Below are 11,155 nucleotides of genomic sequence, written 5' to 3' on the forward strand. Positions count from 1 at the left end.
CGTTCTGGATCTTGGGAGCAAGATACGAGGTTGACCAGAGCTGGGCGGGGCCAGTTAGGAGGCGGGGCCTGGGTGGGGCCGTGGGTGTGGCCCGATGCAGGTCAGGGGCGTGGCCAGAGTGGGCCGGGGCGTGGCCAGCGGCAGGGCGGGGCCGGATCCCCCAACCTGGAAGCCTCTCTGAGTTTCCACCCACAGTCACCCGCCCGCTCTGGCCTCCAGTTCAATAGCGGGACAGACCGACTGTCTGGCCCCATTTAACAGGACTCGTTTCTTGGGAGGCGGCGCCCGGCTCCCCAGAGCTGCCAGGCCGTTAGGGGAGGCCGGGAAAAGGGGTCAGGGACGCAGTCGCGGGCCTGCGCCTCACCCCGCACTCCCCACTCCCACCCAAGTGCTCCCCTTCTCTTCTAGTTGTCAGCTGGAGCGCCTGAGGACTGCGCTCCCGAGCCCAGCCGAGCGGAGGAGTTGGTCAGGCGCCTGCGCCCCCACGAGGCCCCCCTTCCCTGCCCCTCACAGCTCAGGCCTGGAGCCGGCTCTAAAAATAGACCAAGGCTGGGGACCTGCCCACCCAGAAGGGGGTCTGGGAGGCCTGAGTCACCCTGCAGGGAGGGCATCCCGCCCTTCTCTGGAGCCCAGGCCGCCTTGACGGCCAGGCATCACTCTCTTGGCCCAACTCAGTGCTCTTGGCCGAGCCATGTCGCCAGAGAGCGGGCCAGGCAATGGGGGCCCAGGCCGGCGAGCTGCGCAGTAGCAGCCACAGCCGGGAAGGATTAGGAGTTCCTGGCCCTGATTTATTTAGTTGTTTTCGTGTGTCTGGCGGCTGCGTAAAGCAAACTCCCCGCCCCCCCCCCTTCTTTGGCGGGACAGTCATGTCTACACCTGCCTTTCTCTCCCGCCCAGGCCCAAGGGACTGTTCTCTGGGTGGGGACCTGGGCTTGAAGGAACAGAAAGTCCCAACTTGGATCTTAGAGATTCTGGAGCTAACATGCCCATTCTACAGATGAGGAAACTGAGTCCCAAAGAGAGGAAGGGGCATATCACACAGTAGAGACTCAAATCCCAGCTCTGCCTCTTAGCAAAACACTTCTTAGGGCCTGTGGTCTTGCTGTAAAGTGCTCACATTCAGGGTGACACCATGAATCTGTAAGATGGGAATGACAGATATGTAGGATTGTCCTGACGGTGAAAATTATTTTTTAAAAAACAGCATAGGCATGTTAGGAGTTACAGTGTGCCTGGCTTCAAGCCCAGCTTGGCAAGTTAGTTACCATCAAACTTGGGGAATGGAAGGAGCTCACGAGTCCTCAGGTTCAGCTTTCCCTTGTCAAAGGGCATGGACCCTCCTCAGGGCAAATAATGCACCAAGGCAGACCTTGTTCTTGAACCCAGGTTCAGTCCAAGCTCTTTCCTCCTGTCTTCAGCCACCGGTCCTCGCGCCAGAGTCAGGTTTTCTGAATGATCAAGGCTGACAATACTCCAAGTGGTTTTATTTCTTTACATATTATTTGCTACTTAGATCACTTTGTGGAAAAAAAACCAAACCCTCTTATATTTATCAGAAATATCATTTACCTCTTAAAGCTACATGAGATCAGCTATGTAAATATTTAAGGGGGCAGGGAGACTCAAATGAATATGGGTGTGAGGGGCAGAGCAAGAGTACCTAGTGAATTACTCTCCTTCCTCCAGGAGCATAATGTTAATAATGAATGACTTGTTTGAGTGTCTACTATGGGTTTGGCTTAGTTTCATAGTATCTCATTTAATCCTCCCCCAAATTCCATCTGGTTAGGTGTTCTTATCACCCCATTTTACAGGTATGGAAACTAAGGGCTCAGAGAAGTGAAGGGATTTGCCTAAGAGAATAAAGCCAGGAAGCAGAAGTAGCAGGCCCAGAACCAAACCCTCTCAGATCTTTGATTTTATTTTCTGCCTTGATGAAAAAGTTGGGTTTTCACTCTGAACTTCCTCTCCTTCAGCCTCTCTTCTGGGCTAGGTTGTCAGGCCTCCCCAGCCCAGCCCGGGGCACTATTTGGAGGAGCTGGAGCAGGCACTGGGACTGGGCAACCGCAAAAGCTTCTCTCCACCCAGAGATTCCAGGATTCGAAGAAATTACGAGTCCAACTGTCTCCGTCTCTAACATGCAAGGAAAGAATTTGGGAGTCCCCGAATGCTCCCTTCCTCACCACACCTCACCCAGGACACTCCGTGGAGGGAGTTTCTCCTGAAAGGAGCTGAGCCCCCTCTTTCATTCATCCAGCAAATCTTTATAAAGTGCCTAGCCTCTGTCATAGGCTCTGGGGATAAAACAGTAGCCAAAGCGGCTCTTTCTGTGGCATACAGTCTAGCAGGGCAAAGACACTCAAATGAATCAGTGGCTGATAATTGATTACACCCCTCCCTCTCCCAAGCTTCTGTTCAGACTTACCCTCCCAGCTGCCTTCCTCACCCCCTAGTGGGAAGGAAGGTGAAGACAGTCTGTAAGCTAAACGTCGGGGGGTGGGGCAGGAGGGGAGGGAAACCTGCCAGCAGATTGCGGGTGTTGTGGGGAGGTTACACTTTCTCATCGTATGTGCAGAATAGCTGGATCCGCTGAGTTCCAGGAACTGTGCTCACTATGTTTGTATCATCTCAGGCAACCGTCACAGCATCCTTGTGAGCTGTGGACAATTCTGTTTTACCAACGAGGAAAGCGAAACTCACTCCAAGAGGGGAAGTGATTTGCCAAAATTCACACAGCTAGTAAGTGGTTGAGGTGGGGTTTGAACCCAGTTATTCTGGGGCTGGAGCCCCCACCCTTAGCCACTATGCTGAGTTCTTATTTGATTTTTAGGCGAGCAAACTAAGATCCTTGGGGTTGGCTAAAGGCCCCACAGCACAGTAGGACTGACTTGAGTTGATGATTGGTAGCCAAAGGGATGGCTGCGTGAGGGTATGCAAACCATCCCATCAGGGCCGTGGGAAGCAACTCTTGCCCCAAAGGGACCATTGGGGGTGGGCAGGGTCTTGAGGAAGGCTGGGGTCAAGGTCAGCCTGGGTGTCCTCAGTGCTGCCTGGCTCTACCCTCACCCCTGCTCCGCAGGCCCTGTGCTGTGGCGCTGAGGCCTCTGGGATGCCTTAGCAGATGTGGGCTACACCCCACTGTCTGTCCTCTGCTGTTCTGAGCTGTCACCTCTGTGCCATCTGTGCGCAGGCCCGGGGAGGTGGCCGGGCGACGGGAAGGGAAGTTTTATCCCTTCATCCTCTGGGAGCTGCCAGTCCGCCTGAGAAAGGGGGACTGCCTGTGCTGGGGATCGTTCAGCAGTGAGCATGTCTGAGCTTTTTTACCAGGTGCCGGCACCCTGAGAGCGGCGTTCCCTTGCCATTATCTCTTTAATCCTGTCAGCAAACCCGACGCGGTAGATACGGCTGTTATTTCTGCTTTTCAGAGGAAGAGGCTAAGCAATACCTCCAAGGTATCAAGCCAGCAAGAGCCGGAGGCAGGATTCGAACCCAGGTACAGGCGCTCTAGCACCACGCTGTCCGCGAGGGTTCTCCAACGTGGCCCCTGGGCCAGCAGCGTCAGCATCGCTCGGGCACTTGTTCAAAAAGAAAACCACTGAATCAGAAACTCTGGGGTGAGGCCCGACCAGCCGCTTAAGTCCTCAGAGCCCGAGAACGTATGCTCCGCTGCTCAGTGGCCCCCAGAGGGCTCCGGGGGACCTGTTTGAGACCACGGCCCTTGGGTCAGGTCCAAAGCTCTGCTCCACCACTTCCCAGCCCTGTGACCTCGATTGAGACTTAAATCTTGAATCCCGTTTGGCAGATGACAAAATAAAGGCTCAGAGAGGGGAAAGGACTTGCCCAGACCTCTTCTGTGTGGGCTCTTTCCCAGGGAGGGCTCTGCCCCGTGGGTTGGTCCCAAAATGACCAGTTCAAATCCAGCTCCGTCCTTGCCAGCCGTGTGACCCAGAGCCATCACTCACCTGCTCTCTGCCTGCCTCCTCATGCGCAGGAGGGGATGGAGAGAGTGCCTGGCCTCCCGTGGTTACTGTGAGACTAAAATGAGTTTCTCTGCGCGTGGTGCCGGCCAGCTCTTCAGAAGGGCTCAATGGCTGTTAGCTGCTGTTATTAAAGGCAGAGCCGGGATCAAACTCTGGTGTCTCCTCATGGCCCCCTCCCCTGGTCAGAGAATGATTAAGAGTTGAAAGGGGGTCAGGGAGTGTGGGAGTTCTGAGAAGCAGGCTTTCTCCGCCTTGGCACTGTGACATTTTGGGTTGGATAATTCTGCCATGTGGGGCCGTCCTCTGCAGGGCCAGTGTTTAGCAGCGTCCCTGGCCGCTACCCTCCAGGCATCGTCTGTGGGCATTGCCCCAAGTCCCCTGGGGAGCAAAGTTGCCCGGGTTGAGAACTACTGAAGTAATCAGACCTTTTTGGTGCTTTTTGGTGCTTTCACACACCAGGTGGATTAACAGGGGAACCTACAGTGTACCTCATGGTATGGGGGGGCCCAGGGTCACACAGCGGGTGGAGCGAGGACGGGAACCCAGGGCTCCAGTGCCTATCACCTCGCCAGGGGTCCCTCAGGACAGGCAGAGCCAGGAGACAGCCAAGCTGGGGCCTGCAGTGTTCTGCCTCCTTCCTGCCTGACCACTGCCACATCCACCAGAGTCTGGGATGACCTCTCCAGAAGCACCCAGGTTATCAAACCAAGCAGGTGCCTGGTGCCATGAGCTACTGAAGGAGGACGCCCTGGTCGGGCATCAGAAACTGTTGCTGAGGCCAAAGCGGCCAGGGCCCAGGGTGTGGAGCTCACCAGGGCCCTGCAGGGAGGGTGGGCATCGGCGGAGTGGTGCACCAGTTTGCCCATTGGGACCATAAAGCTGCCATCAGAGCTGAATGATGGGTCTCCCTGCCACAGGGATGCAGACAGCCATGAGACATGGTGGCAGGGCTGATGTAGGGCCAGGAGAGGGCGGGAGGGAGCATGAGAGACGAGTCAGAGAGTCAGAGAGACAGAGCCAGAGACAGGGACGCGGGCAGACAGAGATGAGTCAGGGTGGAGAGAGCAAAGAGCAGGGCAGCTCTGAGATAAGCGGGGACAGGAGACAGGGACATAAAGACACAGGGAGTGCGAGCAAAAGACAAAGGCCAGAGACACAGAGTTAGAGACACAGATCCAAGAGCAGAGGAAAGCAGGAGTAGAGAGAGACCAAGGCGAGAGAGTGCTGGAGAGGAGCGAGTCACAGAGAGGGAGGAGAGAGCTGGAGAACCAGAGATGGGACACGGACACAGGGAAAAGAGGACAGGGTGGCGAGAGAGGCGGTGTAGGCAGGAGCCAGGCCAGAGACCCCCAGAGAAGCCAGAGGAGGTGGACACGCCTGTCCTCTGCTCACAGTCTCCGCTGTGACCCAGACACTGCGTGTGTGTACCTCCGCACACGTGTACATTCATGTTTGTTTGTTTTTTGCTAGTCATCACCCGAGGATATTTTTTCCATTGATTCTTAGAGAGATTGGAAAGGAGAGAGGAAGAGAGAGGGAGGGGGAAGGAGGGGGGGAGAGAGAGAGAAAGAGAAACATTGATTGGTTGCCTCCCACTGGGGCTGGGGAATGAACTGGGGCTGGGGATCAAATGTGCAACCCAAGTATGTGTCCTTGATCGGGAAAGGAACCGAGACCCTTTGGTGCATGGGCCGACACTTTTGAGCTTCGCCAGCCAGGGCGTGTACATTCATGTTTGTGCTTTACCGCATGTCACACCGCCTATGGGTGCATGTCTGTGTCTGAGCTCAGACAGCGCACGGTGCTCATGTGCATTTGCCCACTGGCTCCCCAGTGGGTGCCAGGGGTGCCAGGCTCAGCTGTAAGGCAGTGAGACCCGAGGACAGGGCCCCTCACGGAGCCTCGTGTTTATTAGTAGAGGACAATACACAAACGAAGACATGCCAGAGCCAGGCAGAGATTTAAAACAGAGTCATGTGGCCCTAGCTGGTTTGGCTCAGTGGATAGAGCGTCGGCCTGTGGACTGAAGGGTCCCGGGTTTGATTCCGGTCAGGGGCACATGCCCGGGTTGTGGGCTCGATCCCCAGGAGGGGGCCTGCAGGAGGCAGCCGATCAATGATTCTCTCTCATCACTGATGTCTCTGTCTCTTTCTCCCTCTCCCTTCCTCCCTGAAATCAAGAAAAGAAATAAAAAAAATAAAACAGAATCCTGTGATAGGAAGTGACTTGGGGCTCCTCTCGATCTGGTGGTCAGGAAAGGCCGCTCTGGGAAGGGGCTTACGAGGTGAGACCTGTTGGAGAGCCAGCCTAGCGAAGCTCAGGGACAAGTCCTCGCAGGAGGAGGGGAGCGTTGGTGCGAAAGCCCCGTGGAGAAAACCAGGTTGGCAAATTCAGGACGAGAAGGAAGCCGGCGGGGCCGCAGCTTCTGCCGCTTCTGGGGTGAGTGTTGGACAGGAAGGTAGAGGCCAGATCATGAAGGACTTGGTAAGGCCAGGGAGAGACGTTGGTTTGAATTATGGGTGAAATGAGACCGGGAAGATGGAAGCAGAAGCCTGAAATCAACAGCTACAGATTGGAAAGGTCCTGCTGGCTGCTGGGTGGGAAATGGAAGTTGGGAAGCTCCTACAATAATCCAGGCAAAAGAGGGTGGTGGCTTGGGTGAGGGTGGGGAGAAGTGGGTGGATACGGGCTGTATTTTGGGGTAGAATCGATAGGATGGTGGTGGTTGTGCGGGGGGAGTGGGGCGGTTGAAAGAAAGGAAGGAGCCAATGATGACTAGGCTTTTAGACTGAACATCCAAGTGAATTATGGTGGCGTTTACTAGAATGAGGCAGACAGGGAGAAACACATCTATGGAGAAATAACCGAGAGGCCTGTTTGGAATGTGCGATACGCTTGTGTGCTTGTGTGTGTGCACATACGCTAGGGCCCAGGTGTGTATGTGTGCAGGCGGGGCTTCAGACCGCCTCTGCTTGGCTGTATGGGGGCTCCCGGGCCTGTCCGGGACCAGGCCCTGTCTTGGCTCTTCACTCCCCCTCCACCCCCGCCCCAGGTGCTGCCGCTGCCAGGCAGGGATTCCCCACTGGCCAGCGGGGACGGTCTGGTGGCTTGGCCCTCGGGCACTGCTGACATCTGGGCAGAGGACTCCGGCCCAGGAGGCCTTGGTAGCCCCACCCGGCAGTGGCAGCAGGCTCTAGGGCAGCTGGTGGCGATTAGTAGTGCTGTTTCCTTGTGGCAATGCCATCTGGGGTGAGGGCACTGAGCCCAGGCCCACGGATACCCTGCTTGCTGGCGTGCAGGGATTTCTGGGGCTGAATGCATGTCATGTGTCAGCCTCACTATAGGCATACATGCATGTACATGTGTGCATGTTTGAGTGGGAGTTTCTGTGAGAGCCATTTGTGTCTGTGGCCACCTGTGTATGTGCTGTAGGTCTGCAGGTTTCTCTGCTTGCATATATGAGTCATTATGCCTGTGGGCACATGTGTGTGTTTCTGTGTGTATGTCTGTGTGTGCACATGTCTGTGGGTGCATGCATGTGTGTATGTCCAAGTGCCTGCAGTGCTCTGTGCATGCATTCTGAGAATTGTGCACCTGGGTTTGAGTTGGTGTGTCTGTGTGTGTGTCTGTATATATGGAGGAGTATTATGTATGTACATGTGTCTGCATATGAACATGAGTGCCTACATGTGCATGTGGAGTCTGCACACACATGTCATGATAGAGCATATCTGACTGCATGCTTCTGGATGTATGTACATATGTGTTGGAGGGAGGAAGGGGCATGGGCTCATTTCTAGACTGTGTCTGTGACAGTGTATCTAGGTACAGCACGCGCCCCAGGCTTGGCTGTTTTGGTGAGCACCTTTGGGTGCTGTGGGAAGGTATCTGGCCTCCCCCTTCTCAGGTCCCTCCAGCTCTGGGTCCAGCCATCCCCTGCTGCCTGGGAGATCTGGGGAACGAAGGGTAGGAATTTCCCAGAGTGGCACAGTGGTTAGGAACTTATGCCAGGAATCCAGGTTAGCTGGGCATGGGTCCCGGGGGCAAGTTGTGTCCCTATGTCCCAGGTTTCCCCATCTGTAAAATGGGGATAAGAATAGAATTCTCCCTGCTGGGTGCTTGTGAGGAATAAAGGAGCTAGCTTACGTGAAGTTCTCGACACAGAGCCTCACCTAGCTGTGTTGCTTAATATTTCCCCACTGCCCACCACTGGGGCAGCTCCCTCTGGCCAGGCTGGCCTGTGCCTACCCACCCCTCAGGCCGGAGCACCCAGAAGGCTGCACCCCCTCCACTTCCCGCCTGCTGAGCTCAGCGATTCCCAGGCTCCACCACTGTCGTAGCCACATCTGGGCCGGCTCCGTGCAGGGACCACAGCCGGGGGCGCCTCCGTGGCCGTGGTTGGGGTTTCCGCTGACTCAGCGCCTCTGGCTCTGGAGGCGGGAAATCCTGGGTTAGATGGGGCCACAGGGCTACACCATGTCGCTTCTACAGAAGCCTCCCCAAACCAGTTGGTCCCCCTCACCCCCACACCACTCCTACCACTCATGGGCCTCTTGAACCCACATCTCTGTAGCTGCTCAGCCTTGGTGTCCAGAAATTTGCTGCCTCTGGGGGAGACCCTTGGAAGGGCCACCTTGACAATTCCTCTGCCTCTGGGCAGAACTGGACACATGACCTGCTCCCTTCTCCTCAGAAGTCCAGTCTCTCATCCAGCCTCAATTCCTCTTGCTTCCCCAGATCCTGGATATAAAGCAACGCTTCTCCATCGCTGGGTATAAGCTTGAATCCCAGCCTCACCCCTCACCGCACCCCCACCTCCCGCCTGGTTCGCAATAATAATGATCCCAACAGTGAATATTTATTGAGCTCCTCTTTTGTGCCAAACCCAGTAGTAAGCATTTTTACAGATGTTAACTCGTTTCCTGCTCACAACAACCCGGTAAGGCATATAGGCCATTATTCTATGTTCCAGAGGAGAAATGCAGCCAGAGGTAAACGGTGTGTTTGAAGCCGCAGAGCGGAGGACAGGGACTGGAGCCCTGCTAACTGCCTGGAGGAAGGAAGAATAACGAAAAGGGCCAGAGCAGAAGGGGTTAATTCAAACTCCCCTTCCTGGGTGGGGGCGGGGGCGGGCAGCACCCTCCCCCCAATTCAGACAGACCTAGAAACAGACTTACGAGAAATGCTAGGACAAGAAGCTGGGAAAAGCTGACCAAGGAGGCTTGGGCAGCAGCCACGTCACGGGTGCCATGGAAGTGGTGGGGGGAGGGTCTCCACCCAGATACCCCAGCCATCAAGAGGCCCAGCCAGGAAAGGAGAAGGGGGTGGCACAGGGAGGCCCTTCCAGCTCAGGCCTGGCTCTTAAAGGGCCGGCCTCCCCACCCACCCACCTGCCCCCAGAGCCCCCTTGCAGGGAGGGCAGTTCTGGGCACGCAGGGTCCCGCCTTGCTGGCTGGCTGGCTGGCTGGCTGGCTGGCTCACCTGGCGGGAACTGGGAGGGCGGGCCTAGGAGGACAGCCAGGCCAGGAACGGGGCTGTGCGTCTGCAGCCTCTGCCGCTGCCGAGCCCCCTCCTGGCCCTCCCGCCCTCCTCCTGCCTGGCGGGGCGGGTCCAGCTGTGTTCCATTAGCAGCCCTGGCTGATCCCAGCCCCCTAGAACCTCCCCTTCTTCCCCCACCCGGAGTGGCCGGCAGTCCCGCCAGTCCCGGGCAGGCCGAGAGCCTGGGCAGCCTTCAGCCCCAAGAGCTCAGGACCTGGGCCGCTGGGGACCCGAGGACAGCCAGAAGCGATCGAGGACACCCCGTGGGCCCGAGGAACCCAGGCCCTGCTCCCCCTGGCTGGCTGCCCTGGGCTGCACTGGATTCTCAGTGAGGTAGGGGGATCTCCCGCCACGGTAAGTAGGGGGCGGAGTGGGCTGCTTCCTGGCTCTGGGCTGAAGGGTCCCTTCTGCCCTGACTTGCTGTGTGACCTGGGGCGAGTGGCTTTCCCTCTCTGGGTCTCAATTGCCTTGTCTATAGGGGATGAGCTCTGAACTGAGTCCCAGTTCTGCCTCTCCCTGCCCTCAGATCTGTGCCTTTGTATTGGGGTGGGATCATCTCTTGGCAGGTTCTGTCCCTGTAGCCCCTGGCTCTGGCTGGGGCCAGGGGAGTGGAGGCCAGAGACAGGAGTGGGAAGGGGACACAAATACATCAATGTTCACGCCTCCACATGCATTCACACGTCTCAAAACAGTTGGCAGCCCTTCCATTGACTGGAAGGATGGGGAGGCCAGGATTGGGTCTGAGAGATGGGATGTGCAAACCCCCAGAATGGGGGATGATGAATAAAGTGGGAGAACAGTTCTGCCCCAGGAAGAAGGGGGTTGGGGTCCTATCTCCAAATATATTGAGGTGAGGGAGTCCTCTCTGTTCTCATTCCCTATCCAGGGCTGAGGGAGGAGAAATAGAATTCATTACAGCCGGAGGGAATGAGGTCAGACTTGCATAAGAACTTCCCAATAGCAAGGCCATTCATAGGCTAGCTGTGTACACGTGTGTATGTGCAAGCTGTTGTGTCTGGGTATGTTGGTGAACATAGATCTCTGTGAGCATGCCTGTGTACAGGTAGGCTTGTATGTATATATGGGCATATATGTGTATCCTGTGTATATCCGTGTGTCATGCTGACACATGCATGACTCTGCGCGTGTGTGTTTGAGTCTTGGGGGAGGCTGGCTGATGTATGGCTCTGCTGGCTGCTTGCTGCGCCTGCATTGATTTATCTGGGTCCATCCATCCAGGGTTTAATAAAACTAAAAGATGAACATCCATCAGCACTGAAGGTTGGCAACAACCTGAGCCCTGGTGACCTGCTCTCCCGCTCACTGTACCCATGGGGGAGGCCTCTTTGGCGCACATACAACCCTGTGATGCCTGCCAGGAAACAGCCCAGTTGTCAGCCCCTGCCCTTGTAGCAGGGCCTCCTGGCTGAGCTGGGTGCAGCTCGCTAGGTACCAGGCTAGTATATACAAATACAGCGCACAGATCGATAAAATATTAAACTGCTTCCAAGCGTATTGGTGAATAGCCCCTGCCTCCAGCTCCCTCACTCTCCCAATCGGCCTGGCCTTCTAGGATCCCCTACATGTCTCCTCCGTCCAGCGACTCTCCACCGGCACAGCCAGATGCCGCTTGGACG

The sequence above is a fragment of the Myotis nattereri genome (genome assembly GCF_964212035.1).
Source record: "Myotis nattereri genome assembly, chromosome: 3".
NCBI lineage: Eukaryota > Metazoa > Chordata > Mammalia > Chiroptera > Vespertilionidae > Myotis > Myotis nattereri.